At 49.2% G+C, this 21,880-nt stretch overlaps 1 long non-coding RNA gene across 2 annotated transcripts in view; it reads right to left on the bottom strand.

Moving 5' to 3' along the window:
• The window catches only part of LOC117878293, a 35,751-nt gene that overhangs the window by 3,423 nt on the left and 10,448 nt on the right, over positions 1-21,880 (bottom strand). The window contains exons 3-7 of one of the 2 annotated variants that reach the window (XR_004645943.1): positions 17,872-17,923; positions 16,499-16,609; positions 15,669-15,827; positions 1,000-2,118; positions 682-891 (exon numbers count right to left, since the gene is read on the bottom strand). This is a non-coding gene — a long non-coding RNA (uncharacterized LOC117878293). Of the gene's footprint in view, positions 1-681; positions 892-999; positions 2,119-7,327; positions 7,766-15,668; positions 15,828-16,498; positions 16,610-17,871; positions 17,924-21,880 lie in introns of those variants that run through there. The other variant, XR_004645942.1, reaches the window with a different exon arrangement.

Genomic DNA, 21,880 nt, shown 5'->3' on the forward strand with positions numbered 1-21,880 from the left:
TTAAGGATGGGTGACAGACACTGGACTAGACTCTCAGCTCGTGTAAATGGGGGCTGCTCCATTGAAGTCAATGGGCCAGAACCCCAGCTGGTGTCAATCAGTGCTGCCCCCCTGAAATCAATGGAGCGTTGCTGATTCACAGCACTCAGGCTGTGGCACTCTGTATTTATTCTGGTCTATCACGGGGTGCATTGCTCTAGGAATTATTGTGGGGCAGGTCACTGGCCTGTGTTCTAGCGTGTGTCAGACTAGATGATTCCTGTGGTCCCTCCTGACCTTGGAATGTGTGAATCCAACAGATTCTGTTATGGAGTGGGACACAGGCAGTCTGGCCCAGTAGTTAGAACAGGAGCCACGTCTTGTGGGCAGAGCAGGTGTCCAGGTTGGGGAGTAAAGCCAAAGATCAGCACCAGAGTCACCTGCCAGTTACCAGAATCAGGGGTCAAGCCAGAGTCAGAGTCAGGAGTTGAAGCTGAGCGTCAGAGCTGGGGTCAGGAGTCAGAGGCCAGGCTCAGAGTCAGGACTGGTAAGTGACGATGGAATCAAGGTGAGGGCAGGAACTGAGGAGAGGCAAGGATCAAGCATGGAGCAGGAACACAGTGGGAGGAGCAAAGGCAGAGGTCAGGCAGGAGCAGAGTAGGAATCAGGAACAGGTTGGAAGCAGCCGCAATAGGAAATCACCTTGTTACTCAGTCTCAGACAACTTCCTGGGCCTCATTTTGGCTTAAATAGTGTGTTGGACCAATCGGTGGAGCCAGGTGATCCTCCAGTCAGGGCTCCCATGGGTGGTGCCATGGCTGAGGCTATAGACCTACTAGCTTCTCAGTCCCCAGGCTTTGGCAGGTAGTGGGTGGAGACCAGGCTGTGGTAGCTGTCTGGGCACTCCCAGGCCTGGGATTGAGATCCATGGCATTAGTGTTAACCAAACAAACAGCATTTTGCCATATGAGCAGTGCTACAGACCCTGTAGGTCAGGCTTATAGAGACTAGAAAATGCACCTTGGCCGGGGAATTTTCTGGGAGTGGCAAATAGCTTCATTTAGGTGTACAGGATTTGGAAAGCCATCTATTCATAGAAAGCCTGTTATTTACTTTGACCTATGAGGAGAAAGTCAGATTGTCAGGATTGTAATCTGACCAGAATTCCACGGCCGACAGCTGGGCGCTGCATGTGTCCCGTGCCGCGGGAACCGCTAAACATTTTCAACTGTCTCATTCGTTCTCCCCCCTGCCCCTGTCTCATCTCTTAGTCCAAATCCATCCTGTTCCCTGGGTATCAGATGGGGTGGGTGGGGGGAGGGAGCCCAGCAGCAGCAGCTCGCTCAGATCAGCTGTTTGCTTAAACAGGTTCGGCAGCAATCGCGGGCGCCTGTAGTGACTGCAAGTCAAAGCATTGGAAACAGTTGGCGGGTAACAAAAGTGAAGCAAATCGTTCCCTTGGATACGTTTCTCCTTGGTCCCGAGGTTCCTGCATGGGTGTTACATAGGGCAAGGAGGGAGCGATGTTGGGGGAAGTGAGGCAGGGAATGGAGGTGAAATTTAGAGTTTGGAAGGGGACTGCTGGGGTGAAGGAGAAGGGCTAGGAATGCTGCTGGCTGGTAATGTACTGGGAATCTCGCCAGGAATGAGAATGCAGTATTGACCCCTGATGTGTATTGGCCCTTCCAAACAGAAAGGAACTATTGGAGCAGGGAGCATAGGTGGCCTGTATGTCCTACTCGACCACATTTTACAGAATGTACCACTTATGTCTCCACCCAACTGCACTCTCCACCCAACTGCCTACTCCATCCTCAGCCCAAGGAAATCAGTGGCATAATGCCCATTTCCCACACTCAGTGGCCCATGCTTTGCAAAGGTGTGTGGCCCATGCCAATGCACAGCATCTAAGGCTCTGGCCTGGGAAATCTGGAAAAAGACAAGGGAAAGATTAGACCCATAGGAAACTCAATATAAAGGAATACACAACATCAAACTGAAATTAGCTAATAGAGCTGCACATGAAATTAGTCACACTAAAGGAAAAGGAACATATTCTCAGCTGACAGTTTGCACCAGCTGGAAATCTGCTCCCATAATACTTACCTGACCAGTGTCATCTGATTTTGAAGGGCCATGCTTTGAAAAAAAGGGAAAACAGATCAGGTCAAAGATTTTTGGCTTTTCATTTATTGTGCAGAAGGACAGTTACATGCGTATCACTGAGCGCGAAGCACATGTAGTGTCTTGGCTGCACAATGTTTAGGTATCAGTCCTGTACGGAAAGACATATATGATTGCCTTAGTGAAGGCTGTGAATATACGATTCAGGCTTGTGCTCTGCATGGTCACAGATGGCCTATCTTGCTAATCAGGATCAAATGATCCCAAAGAGGAAGGCTTTTAATAACAGATATATTGTCATTTGCATGGAGATCAGAGGAGTTCCACACAGCAAACTGCATCATAGTCCAGTCTTTCATCACAAATCAATTCAAACAGATTACAGAAATCTTTAACATTTATAAACACCTGATAAGACCTGTTCCCCAGGGTCTTCTGATGTACCAGCTCTGCTGCTCTTTTAAAAAGATATTGGTTTCCATTGCGTGACCCTAATGCTGTGCCACTGTCATTACATTGAAATGAATGTGTGGCACTGCAGTGTACAGCAATGAACCACGCCGCTGGCATCAGCACTGCAAAGGTCTCTACACTAATTACCGGGGCTCATATCACTGGCACTTAAGAACATGATCTTCCTGCAGCATTTGGATTCTTGGCATATAATCTGCCTGAAAGAGAACAAGCACTGAATTTCTCAAACTAATCACAGTTTTCTTGTCATCTGATGATCACAAAGCACATTAGAAACATTAATTAATTCTCTGAATGAATTATGCTAGGTATACTACGCCGCTCATCTGAGTGGTATGTTAGTATACCAAAACAACAAGGAGTCTGGTGGCACCTTAAAGACTAACACATTTATTTGAGCATAAGCTTTCGTGGGCTACAGCCCACTTCATCGGATGCATAGAATGGAACATATATTGAGGAGATATATACACACATACAGAAAGCATGAACAGGTAGGAGTTGTCTTACCAAGAGAAGTGCCTACTGAATTATCTCCACTACTTTAACAAGCACAATGGTTTCCTTGCAGAGTCTCCATCCAAGGCCTAACCCAATTTCCTTTAGATATAACCTGAGCACAGCTCAAGCTGGGTTGGCTGCAGAATAACTCGGAATCTTTTACAAATGTGTAAACATTCATTCAGACTAAAAGAGACACTACCAAACAAGCTGTCAGTGAGCTCAGTACTTCACACTTCATGGGCGGGTGGCTGGATTGTAGCCAATGAACACTGTTGGGCTGGACTCTGCTATTTCCAGGTGAATGGTACATGAAATGTGCAGCATGGTGCTAGGAACAAAGTTAAGATGGACTGTGCCAGAGTTCCAATAGCGGGTTAATCCTCCTCCTGCCTCCCCGGGAACCTACTCTCTACTGCTTCTACTCACAGCCAAAACAGGCCACGAGAGCCAGTCAGTGCTAAGAGGCAATTGGCCATTAATTATCATAAAAACGGAACTTTTGGGGGGGGAGACTTTCAAATGTGCCTACGGGATGCAGGAGTTCATGTACCACTAACTTTCAGTGGGAGGTGTGCTTCTAAATCCCTTTGGGGCTTTTGAAAATCTCTCCCTTAAATGTTCTGTGAAGCACCTATAAATAGCAAGTGATGACCCTGAAGCTAATACTGGGTTTGGGATCTCTGGGCTCTGCAATGAGGCTGTATTTTGATCTCAAGGCTGAGCTGCTCTCTGTTTAGGATGTCAGCTCAGCCACACCTGAGTGAATTCCAGCCTCATAATCCCCGCTACTGTGCCATATTTGTTCCATAAGGGACACACACAGTGATATCAAAACTTGGCAGCACTCAGGGGGAGATGTCTCCAAACCTGCTAGAACATCATTATTTAGTTGCATGATACAAGAGGAAATTTAATTGAGCTTCTATAGCATGTGGTGCCATAAATTCAAGTGAGGTCATGTCATCTTCAGAGGTCAGACACAAACACAATCATTAAAACAAACCACTAATCCTCTTTAAATAAAACAGAGCAAAGTGTCCGGACTACTGCCCTGGTGTGTAAATGACTCCTTGACACATGCTGCAAATCCCCCCCCCCAAGCCTAATATGCTTCATATAACCTGGTGCAGGTAGGGTAGCATGACTACTGAGCAGATGTAGCCCAGATGCCGTGTCTGGAACAGAATGGACAGCGACCATGCTGGCATATCCCTAGCCCGGTCTGCTTATCATCGGGAGATCACTCCCTCTGTGCTGTAGGCTGCTTCCCTTCATTAGGGTGCTATCTTCTAAGGACAGGACTAGGGTGTGCCATATATCAAAACATGCCCCCGCTGTATGAGGTTCCTGCTTTATTAACTCCCCCGAGGCTGACCCAGGCCCACAGGAGAGTTCCTGAAGAAGGCCCAGTATGCTCTGTCCTAATTATCCAGGAGCACTATTATCTGTGTGACATCAGTCTGCGAGGAGAGTCAAGTGCTTCCTTGTAAAATCACCATTTATGGATTGTTAGGCCAATGTCACCTGACTTGAGTTGTAAAATTCACTCTAGTGACAGTTGGCAGCTGTTTCCTTCTGCTCTAGTCACAAGGAATCCTTCTTCCAAATAGCCCCCACTTCCTTGATCTCAGCAGGGGGAAATACACGTCTGGGTGGGGGGTATCAGACACACGCAGCTGTTTGCAGAAAGGAGGAGAGATCGGGTTGAAAAAGTCAAACCCGTCAGCAGCTGCTATTAAAGAGTTGCAGGGTCACAAGTCCCTGTTCTCCTTTCTCTCTCTCACAGCAGCTATATGTTTGATTTGGGCCTAATTCTGTAGCCTTGACATAGAATCATAGAATATCAGGGTGGGAAGGGACCTCAGGAGGTCATCCAGTCCAACCCCCTGCTCAAAGCAGGGCCAATCCCCAGACAGATTTTTTCCCCAAATCCCTAAATGGCCCCCTCAAGGATTGAACTCACAACCCTAAGTTTAGTAGGCCAAACCACTGAGGTATCCCTCCCCCCTGAAAACATGAACAGCCCCATTGGCTCCAAGGGTTGGAACCTTAAATAGTTGTCTGTATATGAAGGATTTGGTGATCACGCCCACTGCCTGGCCATAGTACTTCAGACATAAGCACCTAAACAATAACCTGTTTGGCACCAGTCCAATAGCATTTCACTTCTGGCAGGTGGCAGAAAACGGAGTATATTTTGGACAGCCAATGAGCTGTTTTGTCATTATCCTAAAGCTGCAGCTTTAAGAACAGATGGACCCCAGACAAGCAGGTGCTCCCACCATGCAGTGCCCCTAAGTCCTCTTTAGCTCTAGTGGTGACAGACAGTCTCATGGTCTGGGCTGGACAGGAGCCAGCAGTGTTTCGTAGCAGCACGCTGGACAATGCTGCTAGCGGCTAACGCGAGATGGTTTGCATTGAATGCCATCAGTGGCATGTTTTCATTCACACTGGGTGTGTGAAGGGTGATGGACAGGAACAGTGGACCCTGGGCCAGGACTAGCAAGTACAGAGGAGACACAGTCTCAGTTCCGTGCTCTGTCACTGACTCCCTGTGAGAACGGGATTTCAATGGAAGTTAGGAGCTTAAATACCTGAGGACATGGACCTTAGTCCTTCTGAGCTTCATGCCCACCTGTCCAATGCGCATAGTGGCCCTGCCTTCGGGACAGGGGGTGGTGAAGATTTCAGTATTTCATGTGTTTGAGACTGGAATTGTTTATTCTCCAGAAGAGAAGAATGAGGGGGGATTTGATAGCTGCTTTCAACTACCTGAAGGGGGGTTCCAAAGAGGATGGAGCTCAGCTGTTCTCAGTGGTGGCAGATGACAGAACAAGGAGCAATGGTCTCAAGTTGCAGTGGGGGAGGTCCAGGTTGGATATTAGGAAACACTATTTCACTAGGAGGGTGGTGAAGCACTGGAATGCGTTACCTAGGGAGGTGGTGGAGTCTCCTTCCTTGGAGATTTTTAAGGCCCGGCTTGACAAAGCCCTGGCTGGGATGATTTAGTTGGGAATTGGTCCTGCTTTGAGCAGGGGGTTGGACTAGATGACCTCCTGAGGTCTCTTCCAACCCTGATATTCTATGATTCTATGAACACTTTAACCTGTCTGGTCATTCAATGACAGACCTGCGGGTGGTTATTTTACAACAGAAAAGCTTCAAAAACAGACTCCAATGAGAAACTGCTGAACTTGAATTGATATGCAAATTAGACACAATCAGTGTAGGTTTGAATAAAGACTGGGAATTGCTGAGCCATTACAAACATTGGATCTATCTCCCCATGTAAATACTCCCACACTTCTTATCAAACTGTCTGTACTGGGCTATCTTGATTATCACTTCAAAAGTTTTTTTTCTCTTACTTAATTGGCCTCTTAGAGTTGGTAAGATAACTCTCACCTTTTCATGCTCTCTGTATGTGTATATATATCTCCTTAACATATGTTCCATTCTATGCATCCGAAGAAGTGGGATGTAGCCCACGAAAGCTTATGCTCAAATAAATTTGTTAGTCTCTAAGGTGCCACAAGTACTCCTGTTCTTTATATTCAGCAGGATAGGCGAGGACCATGCCCTACTAGCAATGTTTTGAATGGAGTTGAGGTGGATGCCCTGTGCATCATGGGAGATGTAATCCAGCTAGGGAGCCCAGCCCATAGAGTGGAATGGGAACATGAGGAAACCGAACTACAACTCCAGGAGGCAATATGGCAGCGTCTTCGAATCACAGTATGCTGGTTTTCGGGTGCTAAGTTTTTCAATAAAATACCAGTTCTCTTGGCAGAAAGCAGACACTTCTCATGAGAAATTTTGCTTAGTCAAAACCCCAATTTTCTGTTGAAAAACACTTTCAAAAGAAATATTATTGAGCAGCCTTAGTGACAGGGCTGTGACAGAGCATGGCTGTGTGGGGCTGCAGACAGGGCAGACTGAAAGACGTGTCTGCATGAGTGTCACAGATTCACAGGTCGGGCCCAGTCTTGGTCCTGTACTGTCCCTGAGGGGAACCCCCTTCAGTGTGATAGCCCTTCTCGGGGGGTTCACTCTCCCTTGGGGGTTAAGCCCCTCCACCTCGTGGAACCGCACCTCTCTGAGCCTTAGCATGCCTGTCTCTCGCCGTGGGCACCCTCAGGGAGTCCCCTCACTCTGGACCCCCAGGGCCTCCACTCCCAGAGGGAATAATGCAAGCCTGTTCTCTAGACCAGAGTGACTCTCAGTCAGCATAAAACAGGAGGGTTTATTGAGCGTCTGAACCCCACACAGGAAACTCTCAGGCCCCTCAGGCCTGGCCTCCGTCAGCACAGTACATCTAAGTCTCCCCTGCATCAAGGTAGGCTCTGCCTGCTCTCTCTCTCCAGTCCAGAGACCCCATCCAATATCACCGGCCTCAACAGCTTCTCCCCTGTCCCTTGTCTTCAGTCCAAGGTAAACTGGTCACTGGGGCCCTCTCTCTTCCATCCTTTGTTCTCCTCTGGCTGGAACTGGTTGGTCAGGTCACCGGGGTCCTCTCTCCTCAGCCCATTGTCCTTCCACTGGCCAAAACTAGCTGGCTGCCAAGTTGGGGTGGGCTTGTTAGTCACCAGGTCACCAGTTGTTAGGGTTCCCATCTCCAGGCCGTTGTCCGCTGCTAGGCGAGGTCACTCCTGGTCCTCTGCAACAACAAACTCTCTCCCAGCACCTTGTTAAACATGCAGCACACAGGGAAACTGAGGAATGCACACACTATTCGTGTAAAACACTACAAAAATCCCCAACTTCATCACAATGAGCAACTGGGAGGGTGAGAGAGAGCACCCTCAGACAGGGGGATGGCACTGGGCAGGCAGCTCTCGAGGGAGGGTTTGCCCATGGCACATGTAAGTGGTAGAGAGATATCCAGGAGGAGATGTCAGGTCTTTGATAATAGCCCCATACACAGGGGGCTTTGGGGAGGCTCAACTTATTTCTGCTTGTCAGGCATTTTGAGCTCTGTGGCTGGAGAGTGCTATGCTAATGAAGTGCAAGGCATTATTAAGTCTGTTGCTATCACACAGATAAAGCCAGTGTTTCTGTATTTCAGGGCACACAGACAGCCACTCTGCAAAAGCCCATGGTATTTTATTACTATACTGTGGGATTATGCACAGCTATTGAATTCTTCCCTTAATTCATTCCTGCTATTGAGCTGTGATTTTCCCTGGGGGCTTGTCTTCAGCAGCACAGCTGCAGAATTTCAGTGAAGACAGGGACAGGAGAGCTTCTCCCATCAGCCTGGTTGATCCACCTCGCCAAGAGGCACTAGCTGTGTTGGTGGGAGAAGTTCTTCTGTTGACATAGCTCTGTCTACATGGGGGGAGGAAGCTGTAACTATGTCGCTCAGGGGATGGATTTTTCACACCCTGAGCAATGTAATTATATCTAGAGCCCTGCGTGCATACGGAATTTGTATCCGCATCCAATCCGTGATCCACAAACATGGTCCATGGATATCCATGGCTTTGCAGGGCTCTAGTTATACCAATATAGGTCTGTAGTATAGACCTGGCCTTAGTAGGTAAATTCACGTACGTCTGTAACATAAACAAACAGTACAGTACTGAGGTAGAGCCAACCATCCACAGTTCCCTTTCCCCCTCTAACCTGTTATTCTGGACTTCCCACTTAAGATATTGCATGTAGTTTTGGGTCAAGAAATCAATTTGGAGAGCAGACCTCTGTCTGCATTTTTGCAGGTCACGAGGGTGGGGGTTACATGTAGGAGAGCTAAGGACGGGGGCTTTTGTTTAGGTTGAGAAGGCTGCTGAGGGGTGTTTAAATGAGAAAGAATCACATCTTTTGAAAAATCATGAAAACCTCTCTGTTCAAACTAGGGTTTGTGAAACGGTCTGGAGGTGGTGGTTGATCTTCCTGAGTGCACCTTTCAAGTGAAGAATTAGCAACATCCTTGAGCAGATCAAGATTGTTTGACATTGTCTCTGCTGTGGTAGGTCTTTGGCTCACAAAGGAGGTCATTTCAGGCTAGCAGCCACGTGACCCAGCGGATAAAGCTTTGGCTTGCAGTGCCAGGGAGCTGAGTCTACTCCTGGTTCTGCTGTGTGACCTTGTACAGGTCACTTCCCCTTCTGTAGCGTGAGTGATAATATTGATGCTTCTTTGAGACGTGCTTTGAGCTCTGTGCCTGAAAGTGCTATATCTGGTTATAGTTGATCTTAAACACTAATTTGTCTGTCTGTAGAGATGGTCATTAGGCTAAAGTTTTCAAATATGGATGCCACGCACCTGACCCTGAGAGAGGCTGCACTCATGAGTTCTCTGGGGCCTGGATTAATGATATGGGATGCCTGAGGCTAACGTTATTCTGCGGCCCCCTTTTTGTGAACACAGTGTTAAAGAAAGCAAAAACAGACCGAGCTTAGGACAATCAACAAGTCCTGTATATTACTGAATAAACACAAAAAGAAATGGAAGACAATGAGCAGGTTGTATACTGCCTGGATCAACTTAAAAATATAAACTCTTAAGAGTTAAAGGAAATGCTGCATGTTTAACTGACATCTTGCAAGCTTTAAGTGCTGCCAATCACAGAATCATAGGACTGGAAGGGACCTCGAGAGGTCATCTAGTCCAGTCCCCTGCACTCCTGGCAGGACTAAGTATTATCTAGACCATCCCTGACAGGTGTTTGTCCAACCTGCTCTTAAAAATCTCCAATGATGGAGATTCCACAATCTCCCTCGGCAATTTATTCCTGTGCTTAACCACTCTGACAGTTAGGAAGTTTTTCCTAACATCCAACCTAAACCTAAACCTCCCTTCCTGCAATTTAAGCCCATTGCTTCTTTTCTTATCCTAAGAGATTAAGAACAATTTTTCTCCCTTCTTCTTGTAACAACCTTTTATGTACTTGAAAACTGTTATCATGTCACCTCTCAGTCTTCTCTTCTCCAGACAAAACAAACCCAGTTTTTTCAATCTTCCCTCATAGGCCATGTTTAATCATTTTTGTTGCTCTTCTCTGGACTTTCTCCAATTTGTCCACATCTTTCCTGAAATGTGGTGCCCAGAACTGGACACAATACTCCAGTTGAGGCCTAATCAGCATGCAGTAGAGCAGAAGAATTATTTCTCATGTTTTGCTTACCCTTATTGAATTTCATCCTATTTACTTCAGACCATTTCTCCAGTTTGTCCAGATCATTTTGAATTATAATCCTGTCCTCTAAAGCATAGAATCATAGAATATCAGGGTTGGAAGGGACCTCAGGAGGTCATCTAGTCCAACCCCCTGCTCAAAGCAGGACCAATTCCCAACTAAATCATCCCAGCCAGGGCTTTGTCAAGCCTGACCTTAAAAACCTCTAAGGAAGGAGATTCCACCACCTCCCTAGGTAACCCATTCCAGTGCTTCACCACCCTCCTAGTGAAAAAGTTTTTCCTAATATCCAACCTAAACCTCCCCAACTGCAACTTGAGACCATTACTCCTTGTTCTGTCATCTGCCACCACTGAGAACAGTCTAGATCCAACCTCTTTGGAACCCCCTTTCAGGTAGTTGAAAGCAGCTATCAAATCCCCCCTCATTCTTCTCTTCTGCAGACTAAACAATCCCAGTTCCCTCAGCCTCTCCTTATAAGTCATGTGCTCCAGCCCCCTAATCATTTTTGTTGCCCTCCGCTGGACTCTCTCCAATTTTTCCACATCCTTCTTGTAGAGTGGGGCCCAAAACTGGACACAGTATTCCAGATGAGGCCTCACCAATGTCGAATAAAGGGGAACGATCACGTCTCTCGATCTGGCAATGCCCCTACTTATACAGCCCAAAATGCCGTTAGCCTTCTTGGCAACAAGGGCACACTGGTGACTCATATCCAGTTTATCGTCCACTGTAACCCCTAGGTCCGTTTCTGCAGAACTGCTTCCTAGCCATTCGGTCCCTAGTCTGTAACAGTGCATGGGATTCTTCCGTCCTAAGTGCAGAACACTGCACTTGTCTTTGTTGAACCTCATCAGGTTTCTTTTGGCCCAATCCTCTAGTTTGTCTAGGTCCCTCTGTATCCTATCCTTACCCTCCAGCGTATCTACCACTCCTCCCAGTTTAGTGTCATCTGCAAACTTGCTGAGAGTGCAGTCCATGCCACCCTCCAGATCATTAACAGAGATATTGAACAAAACCGGCCCCAGGACCGACCCCTGAGGCACTCCACTTGAAGCCAGCTGCCAACTAGACATGGAGCCATTGATCACTACCCGTTGAGCCCGACGATCTAGCCAGCTTTCTATCCACCTTACAGTCCATTCATCCAGCCCGTACTTTTTTAACTTGCTGGCAAGAATACTGTTGGAGACTGTATCAAAAGCTTTGCTAAAGTCAAGGAATAACACATCCACTGCTCTCATCATAGAAGGCAATTAGGTTAGTCAGGCACGACTTCCCCTTGGTGAATCCATGCTGACTGTTCCTGATCACTTTCCTCTCCTCTAAGTGTTTCATAATTGATTCCTTCAGGACCTGCTCCATGATTTTTCCAGGACTGAGGTGAGGCTGATTGGCCTGTAGTTCCCCGGATCCTTTTTAAAGATGGGCACTACATTAGTTTTTTTCCAGTCATCCGGGACCTCCCCCGATCGCCATGCGTTTTCAAAAATAATGGCCAATGGCTCTGCAATCTCATCCGCCAACTCCTTTAGCACCCTCGGATGCAGCGCATCCGGCCCCATGGACTTGTGCACGTCCAGTTTTTCTAAATAGTCCCGAACCACTTCTTTCTCAACAGAGGATTGGTCACCTTCTCCCCATGCTGTACTGCCCAGTGCAGCAATCTGGGAGCTGACCTTGTGCGTGAAGACAGAGGCAAAAAAATCATTGAGTACATTAGCTTTTTCCACATCCTCGGTCACTAGGTTCCTCCCCCATTCAATAAGGGGCCCACACTTTCCTTGACTTTCTTCTTGTTGCTAACATACCTGAAGAAACCCTTCTTGTTACTCTTAACATCTCTTGCTAGCTGCAACTCCAAGTGTGATTTGGCCTTCCTGATTTCACTCCTGCATGCCTGAGCAATATTTTTATACTCCTCTCTGGTCATTTGTCCAATCTTCCACTTCTTGTAAGCTTCTTTTTTGCGTTTAAGATCAGCAAGGATTTCACCGTTTAGCCAAGCTGGTCGCCTGCCATATTTACTATTCTTTCTACACATCAGGATGGTTTGTTCCTGCAACCGCAATAACGATTCTTTAAAATACAGCCAGCTCTCCTGGACCCCTTTGCCCCTCATGTTATTCTCCCAGGGGATCCTGCCCATCAGGTCCCTGAGGGAATCAAAGTCTGCTTTTCTGAAGTCCAGGGTCCGTATTCTGCTGCTCTCCTTTCTTCCTTGTGTCAGGATCTTGAACTCGACCATCTCATGGTCACTGCCTCCCAGGTTCCCGTTCACTTTTGCTTCCCCTACTAATTCTTCCCTGTTTGTGAGTAGCAGGTCAAGAAAAGCTCTGCCCCTAGTTGGTTCCTCCAGCACTTGCACCTGGAAATTGTTCCCTACACTTTCCAAAAGCTTCCTGGATTGTCTGTACACCGCTGTATTGCTCTCCCAGCAGATATCACGGTGATTAAAGTCTCCCATGAGAACCAGGGCCTGCGATCTAGCAACTTCTGCTAGTTGCCAGAAGAAAGCCTTGTCCACCTCATCCCCCTGGTCTGGTGGTCTATAGCAGACTCCAACCACGACATCACCCTTGTTGCTCACACTTCTCAACTTTATCCAGAGACTCTCAGGTTTTTCTGCAGTTTCATACCGGAGCTCTGAGCAGTCATACTCCTCTCTTACATACAACGCAACTCCCCCACCTTTTCTGCCCTGCCTGTCCTTCCTGAACAGTTTATATCCATCCATGATAGTACTCCAGTCATGTGAGTTATCCCACCAAGTCTCTGTTATTCCAATCGCATCATAGTTCCCTGACTGTGCCAGGACTTCCAGTTCTCCCTGCTTGTTTCCCAGGCTTCTTGCATTTGTGTATAGGCACTTAAGATAACTCATTGATCGTCCCGCTTTCTCAGTATGAGACAGGAGTCCTCCTCTTTTGTGCTCTCCTGCTTGTGCTTCCTCCCAGGATCCCATTTCCCCATTTACCTCAGGGCTTTGGTCTCCTTCCCCCGGTGAACCTAGTTTAAAGCCCTCCTCACTAGGTTAGCCAGCCTGCTGACGAAGATGCTCTTCCCTCTCTTCGTTAGGTGGAGGCTGTCTCTGCCTAGCACTCCTCCTTCTTGGAACACCATCCCATGGTTGAAGAATCCAAAGCCTTCTCTCTGACACCACCTGCGTAGCCATTCGTTGACTTCCACGATTCGACGGTCTCTACCCAGGCCTTTTCCTTGCACAGGAAGGATGGACAAGAACACCACTTGCGCCTCAAACTCCTGTTCTTCCACTGGTTGTTGAGTATTATGATTCCTGATGTCAGATTTGTGTCCATTAATTCTGAATCTATCTCCCCATGTAAGTACTCTCACACTTCTTATCAACCTGTCTGTACTGGGCTATCTTGATTATCACTTCAAAAGTTTTTTTTTCTCTTACTTAATTGACCTCTCCGAGTTGGTAAGACAACTCCCACCTGTTCGTGCTCTCTATATGTGTGTATATATATCTCCTCAATATATGTTCCACTCTATATGCATCCGAAGAAGTGGGCTGTAGCCCACGAAAGCTTATGCTCTAATAAATTTGTTAGTCTCTAAGGTGCCACAAGTACTCCTGTTCTTTTTGTGGATACAGACTAACACGGCTGCTCCTCTGAAACCTTCTGAGTATGTCACCTCTCTCTGAGTCCCTGCACTGGTTCTCCCGCCTCCATCACAGCAAAGTGAAGCTTCTTATTCTCCCCTTAAAGGCCTGTCCCAGCTCTGCCCCTTCCTGTGTATCAGCTCTTGTATCTTAGAATGTTGGCCCTTCTACTCAACTGCCTACACCAGCTTCCATTGCCCATTCGTCCCCTTCTCCCACAAGCACCGTCGTGCTTTCTTCCATGGCATCGCTGGTAATCTGTGCATCATTTCCATGTGCTCCTTCAAATCCCTCCTCCAGCCCCGCCCCTCCTGTGATACCCCTGGAAAATTGCCAGCTGCAAATGGGGAGGTGGGCGGCCAGCAGGGATTGCTGAGATTTATAACTTAGTACTTTAAGCAACAATACAGCTGTGAATGCCCTGTAAGCCATCTGACTGCACACTGCTCCCACTGTCTGTGTGACCATGTGTGTCTTCCCTTCTGCTTTCTCTCTGTCTCAGAGCTATAGCCACGTGCAGGGCCGGCTCCAGGCACCAGCCCACCAACCTTGTGCTTGGGGCGGTACCAGGAGGGGGGCGGCACGGCGCTCCGACTCCGGCCGCCGGAGACAGCAGAGCTGCATCGGGCTCGCCGCCGGGGAGAGCAGAGCCGCGGCGGGCTCGCCGCCCTCCCCCCCGGCGCTCTGGCCGCCGGGGAGAGCGGAGCCCTGGCAGGGCTCGCCGCCGGGGAGAGCGGAGCCCCGGCAGGGCTCGCTGCCCTCCCCCCGGCGCTCTGGCCGCCAGGGAGAGCGGAGCCCCGGCAGGGCTCGCCGCCCTCCCCCCGGCGCTCTGGCCGCTGGGGAGCGCGGAGCCCCGGCAGGGCTCGCCGCCCTCCCCTCGGCGCTCTGGCCGCCGGGGAGTGCGGAGCCCCGGCAGGGCTTGCCGCCCTCCCCCCGGCGCTCTGGCCGCCGGGGAGAGCGGAGCCTCGGCAGGGCTCGCCACTCTCCTCCCGAGGCTCTGGCCACCAGCAGAGCCACGACGGGCTCGCCGCCCTCCCTCCGGCGCTCTGGCCGGTCGGGGAGAGCGGGCCCGAGGCCGGGCTCGGCGCCCTCCCCTGCCACACTGGGGGGGGAGGGGAACGCGCAGCGGGAGGCTTTTTTGCCTGGGGCGGCAAAAAAGCCAGAGCCGGCCCTGGCCACGTGCTGCAGCTTGTCTCCAATTAGACTGGGAGCTCTTCAGGCCTGGATTGTCTCTGACTGTGTGTCTGAATAGTGCCCGGAACAATGGGACTGGTTCCTCCTGTAATACTAAAAGTACTAATCACTCTGCTTTACAGATGGACAAACCTCCACACTGAATCTGGTGTGTTCAAGGGAGCCTCAAGGAGTCAGGGGCCCAAATAATTGCTTTGGGCTCTTGGCAATCTCAAGCCAGAGAGGTAAAGTTACTTACCAAGTTCACACAACAAATCTACATCAGAGCTAGGAACAGAACTCAGATCTTCTGATTCAAGACCTGTGCTTTGACCAGTGGACTGGACTTCCTGTCAATTTTCCACATGACATTTGCTTGGGCATTAGCTACACAGGAAACTATAATGTGTCCAAGTAACATTTCCTAGCATCTCCATTAATTATTATTATTATTATTATTATTTATTTCCTCATGGCACTTTACAGACCTATTAAAACCATAGGTGCTGAGGATCTCACATTCTGAATTAAAGAAATACAACAAGGGCTGACAATAAACAAGGGCATGGAATGATGTTGAAGCTCATTAAAGTGTGTATTCACACACACTCGTGCGCACACACACGCACATACACACACATGCACCTCCTGAAAGTTCCGTTTGTTTTTCTTTATGTAGCCTTGAGTGTTAGCATTTCTCAGCTCCACTGGGCAGTCATGAGTTAGTGATTCAGCCCCTCTGGCTTTAGCTCAGTGCTCTCCTTCCCCATCAGCCCAGTTCCTGTAAGAGAAAAAGGGCCAGATCTGCCCGGGGGCGGCTTGTCAGCCCAGGCCAGTGAAGCACAGCCTAACCGACAGTTCCCCACAACTAAAAAATACACCCTGCCTAGTCTTTTTTGCTTCATTGCTAAATCCATTCAGAATAAAGGACAAGTGGTGATTTGATTTAAATGTCCTAACTCCCTCTCTCTGGTAGCGAGATCATAGAATCATAGAATCTCAGGGTTGGAAGGGACCTCACGAGGTCATCTAGTCCAACCCCCTGCTCAAAGCAGGACCAATCCCCAACTAAATCATCCAACACCAGACAGTTTGCGGATGTGGAGCTGCGAGAGGCTCCAGTCTTGGTGTTGCTAATAGTGCCTTAGGAAGCTGCCCTGTTACCATGGCAATGTACCACACCCAGGAGACACTTTATCAGGACGTTGCTGTGGTAACCACTGCTTGGTGAGGCTATGACAGGAGGGTAGCAGTTAAGCCTGGGCTGAGGGAGTTTGCAGGGGGCAGGGATGGGCCCTGTGCCATGCACCTGCCTGGCCCCTCTCCCATGGGGTGGGCCCCAGGCCTGTGCCAGCCCACAGAGCAGCTCCTGGGGCCGCCTGCTGCTGCTGCACTGTAAAGAGGATAAGCTTTTAATAGCCCATAAACCTTACACTGGGTGGGGGTGGAAATCATTTTTGTGATTTGTGCCTCACCTGTCAAAAAAATCCCGAGCCACCCCTGGCTCTGTGCAATGCTGGGAAGGGCTGGCTGCCGCGGGAGCAGCTGGTGGTGTCAGAACACAGCATGAGAGGAATCTGGAAAACCTGATAAGAGACAAGAATTCAAGTGGTCCATAAATAGGAATAATGGCAGCAAGAGGGAATGCTACATATGGTAATGTGTGCTGGGGCAGCTAGGAATGTGAAGGAGCCGGACAGCCACAGTGCCACTTTTCACTCCCTAACACCCAGGACACCCAGGGTGGGTATGCATCACCCCAACCCCTCGTCCCATACACTGGGTGTGCATCACCCCCCCATACACACATGCTGCGTGTGCATTCCCCCCCACACACACATGCTGGGTGTGCATCACCCCCCCTCCACGCACACGCTGGGTGTGCATCACCTCCCCACACACATGTTGCGTGTGCATCACTCCCCCCACACACACGCTGCATGTGCATCACCCCCCCCACACACACACACGCTGCGTGTGCATCACACCCCCCCACACACACACACGCTGCGTGTGCATCACACCCCCACACACACACACACACTGGGTGTGCATCACCCTCCCCACACACACAAGCTGGGTGTGCATCACCCCCCCATATACTGGGTATACATCATCCCCCCCACACACACACTGGGTTTGCATCATCCCCCATCCACACACACAAACACACTGGGTGTACATCACCCTCCCCAATACACACACGCTGGGTGTGCATCACCACACACACATGCTGGGTGTGCATCACCTCCACAAACATGCTGGGTGTACATCATCCCCCAACAGACACGCTGGGTGGGCATCACTCACCCGCCGCACACACACATGCTGGATGTACATATCCCCCCCCACACACACTCTGGGTGTATATCACACCCCCATGCACACATGCTGGGTGTGCATCACCCCCTCCCCCCCACACACACACATTGGGTGTACATCATCCCCCCCACTGGGTGTGCATTACACCCCTCCACACACACTGGGTGTGCATCACACCCACACACACATACTGGATATACATCACCTCCCCCCTCTCCCCCACGCTGGCTGTACCTCACCCCAGACGTCCCTTTCCCCTGCTGGGTGTGCATCACCCCTCACACACACATGCTGGGTGTGCATCACCCCCCCCACACATCCCACATGCCAGCTGTACATCCCCCCCCCCCCCCCCACACACACACCCTGGGTGTGCATCACCCCTCCCCCTCCCCACAGCCCCTGGTGGCACAAAGGGGACTAAGAGCTGCTGCACCAAGGCAGGAAGGATGGATCCCACCTCCCTGGCTTAGCCAGAGGGAGTTCCTGGACAGGGAGAACAATGCAGAGTCTTCACACAACTCACCATCAACCAGTGGAACCTGTTGCCAGAGGATGTTGTGAAGCCAAAACTATAACTGAGGTCAAAAAAAGAACTAGATAAGTTCATGGAGGATCGGTCCATCAATGGCTATTAGCCAGGGTGGGCAGGGATGTTGTCCCTAGCCTCTGTTTGCCAGAAGCTGGGACTGGCCGACACTCGATCATTGCCTGTTCTGTTCATTCCCTCTGAAGCACCTGGCCACTGTTGGAAGACAGGATACTGGGCTAGATGGACCATTGGTCTGACCCCATATGGCCATTCTTATGGATAGGCCTGGCCTACATACAGCTTTTGTAGCTGTGTCACAGAGGGGTATACTGTTTATGCTAGGCCAGTTTTACCTGTAAAATCCCTATTAAGGATGCAGTTCTACTGCTATAAACATGCCTTATTCTGGTGCAGCTCATTCACTTCCCATGTGGGAGCAGCCATACCCTTCATGCTGATAGAACTGCTTCTCTGTTAACCTCGGTTTGTCGCACATGCAGGATCTGTGGGCTTTCTTCAAGGAAATGAGACAGCAGCTCTCAGGTTGACTTCCACTCCAGTCACTCCAGCCAGTAGAGGAGAAAGGGGCTGCAGTTGTTCGGAGCACAGACCATTGTCCCTGTTAGGCACGTAGCAGGAGGCTGCTAACTTCATGGCAATGGCCACGGCTCAGGACACTGCAGCTCCACTTTTGTTTCTCCTGAACTACGGTCTTGCTGTGCTCAGGGTTGGAATATAGCTGCGGAGTGAAGGGGGCCCCTTTCTCATTAGTCTGACCTCCCCATATGCAAGGTCCTGGGATACCTTCAAATACCAGGGCTCAGTGCCAGCCCAGTTCCAGCACTGGCGCGCTTTTAAACAAAACATGTCAGCATGTTGATGGTCTGAACAGATGCCATTGCTGTGGCTAGAGTGTTAACCCCAGGAACCTCCACAATGCACAGCCATCAGCAGTGTGGATCCCCAAACCCTCAGCCACAGCTGAATAATGTTTTTTTAATTATCTTTTGTAGAACATAAAATACTTTAATTGGTGTTTATTTAAACTACATCCTTTTCTCGTGTTATTTTATCAGATCAGTAGCTCAGTGGTTTGAGCATTGGCCTACTAAACCCAGGGTTGTGAGTTCAATCCTTGAAGGGGCTGTTTAGGAATTTAGTTGGGGATTACTCCTTCTTTGAGCAGGGGCTTGGACTAGATGATCTCCTGAGGTCCCTTCCAACCCCGGTATTCTAGGATAACTACATGCATACAAGTATACTGAACTAAGAGAGCTGTTGATTATTGGTATCGAAGTAAACATTGTCTCAAAATGTCTCAAGGACAAAGAGCCCTTTAAATTATTAACGCAGGATCTGAACAAAATAAGAAATGGGGAATAAAAACAGTTGCTGAGACTTTTGTTCCAAAATTTGGCAGTGAGGCTCAGAGAACATACAGCTGAGCTAGTTGCCCTGTTTTCAGAGAATTCTCTGTTATTAAACTGAGAAATCAAAACCACATCGCCAACATCCTGACCACAACACAGGGAATGGTCTATAGCTTTCCTTAGTCTCACTTGTGCAAGACAGGGTGCAGGAGCTGCTCTAGATTGTCTTCTCTTTCCTTTGCTCCATACCTGGCTGGCCTTCTGGACTGGCACCCTTCAGCTCTAGGTTCATTTCCCTGCTCTACTACAGATTTCCTGTGGGACCCATGGCAAATCCCTCAGTGCCAGATTTTCAACAGCTCAACTCCCATTTGGGCACATAAATAAAGTCCAGATTTTCCAAACTGTGCAGGTCCCACGACGACCCTTATGGACAGATCATCAAAACAGCTCAGCACCCAACTGCACCTGACCTGCTGAGCGCTTCTGAAAATCAGGCCACTAATGACAGCTGGGCTCTTTTGAAAAGCTCCCTCCAACTGGGGTTTTGTGCACTTCTGAAAGTCTGGCCTCAGTCTCTGTGTGCCTCCATTTCTAACCTGCCTGCAGGGAGCAAGGGCGCAGCCCTACCTGCCAGGGTGCTCTGAGGGAGACATTAATAACGGTTGTGACTAGGCACTCATTCTTCAGTCCTCAGTGCCAGGAAATGCCAGGAAATAACAGCTATTCACTATGGAGCAGGTGCCCAAGCCAAGGAAGGTGTTCCTGCTGCTCTGCCCAGCAGCCCTTCACAAGCCAGGCCCCTTCACCTCGTCCCTGCACAGCGGGTAACTTAAGGAAGCTCGGGATCACCCCTCCCAGTCAGACGGCAAAGCTCTGCAGGGACCACAATGGGCCCTGGTGTTAGAGCCAGGCTTAGCGCTCAGGGGCTGCATTTCGCTCAGAGAGCCTGGCAAGGGGCACTGCTCACCTCCGAGATAGAAATGTTGAGATCAGGGCTGTGCAGTTAAAGGCTGAAACCAAAAAGATGCGGGCAGTCCTTGATGGGGGCTGTCCCAGGGACTCCAGCACCCCAGGCAGTGGCAGGCTGGATGCTTGTCAGTTTTATTAAGTGTTTAAATCTTCCTCTGACCGTTCCCTTTGTAAGGCAATGACTGGAGATTCTCCTGTAGTTCATGTGTCCCACACAGGATGGAGTTATACAGTGTGTAGAGAGTGTTAATAAATGCTGTCATTATAATGATATTTACATTCTAGTGCATTATTTCCGGGGGGGTCCCCAAGAGGACCCAGCTGTTACGGACTGAGCTCCTCTGAGCTCATTAGCAGGGCACACAGGAGAGACTTGAACCACAGCAAGGAAAAGCTTGTTCCAGGCCCAGATTAGCCCGCCAGACTGTAGCAAACAGCGTAACCTTGAGCGTCCCTGAGCTGTGTCAGATGGGAGGATGGTGAAATAGCACAGCACTAGGTGTCAGTGACAGGCAGCCAGCGGGGCTCACAGCCTGTTCCCGCTGACCTGACCTGCTAGAGAACGGAGATCAGGAAGCTAATGCCAGCTTGAGAAAAGGACTGACGCGATCCCTGCTGCACCCACTGAGCTGAGAGAATTGCTATTGAGTGCAGTATGCTGGCAGAGAGTGTGTCCTCCTCAGCTGAGCAATCAGGAAGTAGCTCCGGTCAGGATCCGATCCTGAGCAGCCTTAAGGAACAAATACAATATCGACAGCTCTCTCCAAAGCGGTCAGGATTCTAGAATGCATTGCAGGCTCAATATGAATTAGGTTCAGGGGGAACAGTACATATATACACACATATGAGACAGATGTATGTGTGTGCATATGTATCTATAGGTTTGATATATGTGTGTGAGCATGTATCCATAGTCATATAGATATATGTGCAAACACACACACACACACACACAGTGTATGCCTCACATCCAGACATGCACAGATACTGGACCATAGCTACACAGAGAGTGACATGTCTGCCATCACCAACCATGGTGTTAGCTAACACCAGCACTAGACGACTGTATCTCCTACAGACCCTGAGATGCTCACAGGATAATTTTGTATTATTCTGAGATAACTCGGGAAGCTACACTGTAGGGCAGCAATACTCAGAGCTCAGCGGTTCAGCAGCCAAATTAGCAATGAACATTACCCACAAGAGCCACAGTCATGTGAATTCATTTTTTCATCTACTGTTCATATGTAAACAATATGATGGGGAAATATTTCGTTTGGATATAATATATATATATCATTCTCCCGGAAATAACATGTTGATAAGTTCATTGGTTAATAATATAGGAGAAGTATCCTGATTGGTTAATCACTTTAATATCATGTGCTGCAAAGAGCCACAGGGGAGACATTAAAGAGCCACTTGTGACTCAAAAGCCTCAGTCTGAGTATCGCTGCTGTAGAGACAGAAAGTGCTGGAGAGCTGGGCCCTTGTCTGGGCAAGTTTCCCAGACAGTTTGGTCTAGTTCCACCCCAGACTAGACTAACAAGGCGCTCAGTTCTGCAGCTTTGTGTCAAGCCAGTGCTAGAAGTGGAGTGGGGGTTGGTTACTGTAACCAGGACTTTGGAATGCCCCTTCTGGGCCTCAGCAACACCAGGAGA

This window comes from Trachemys scripta, chromosome 5 (genome assembly GCF_013100865.1).
Source record: "Trachemys scripta elegans isolate TJP31775 chromosome 5, CAS_Tse_1.0, whole genome shotgun sequence".
Taxonomy (NCBI): Eukaryota; Metazoa; Chordata; order Testudines; family Emydidae; genus Trachemys; species Trachemys scripta.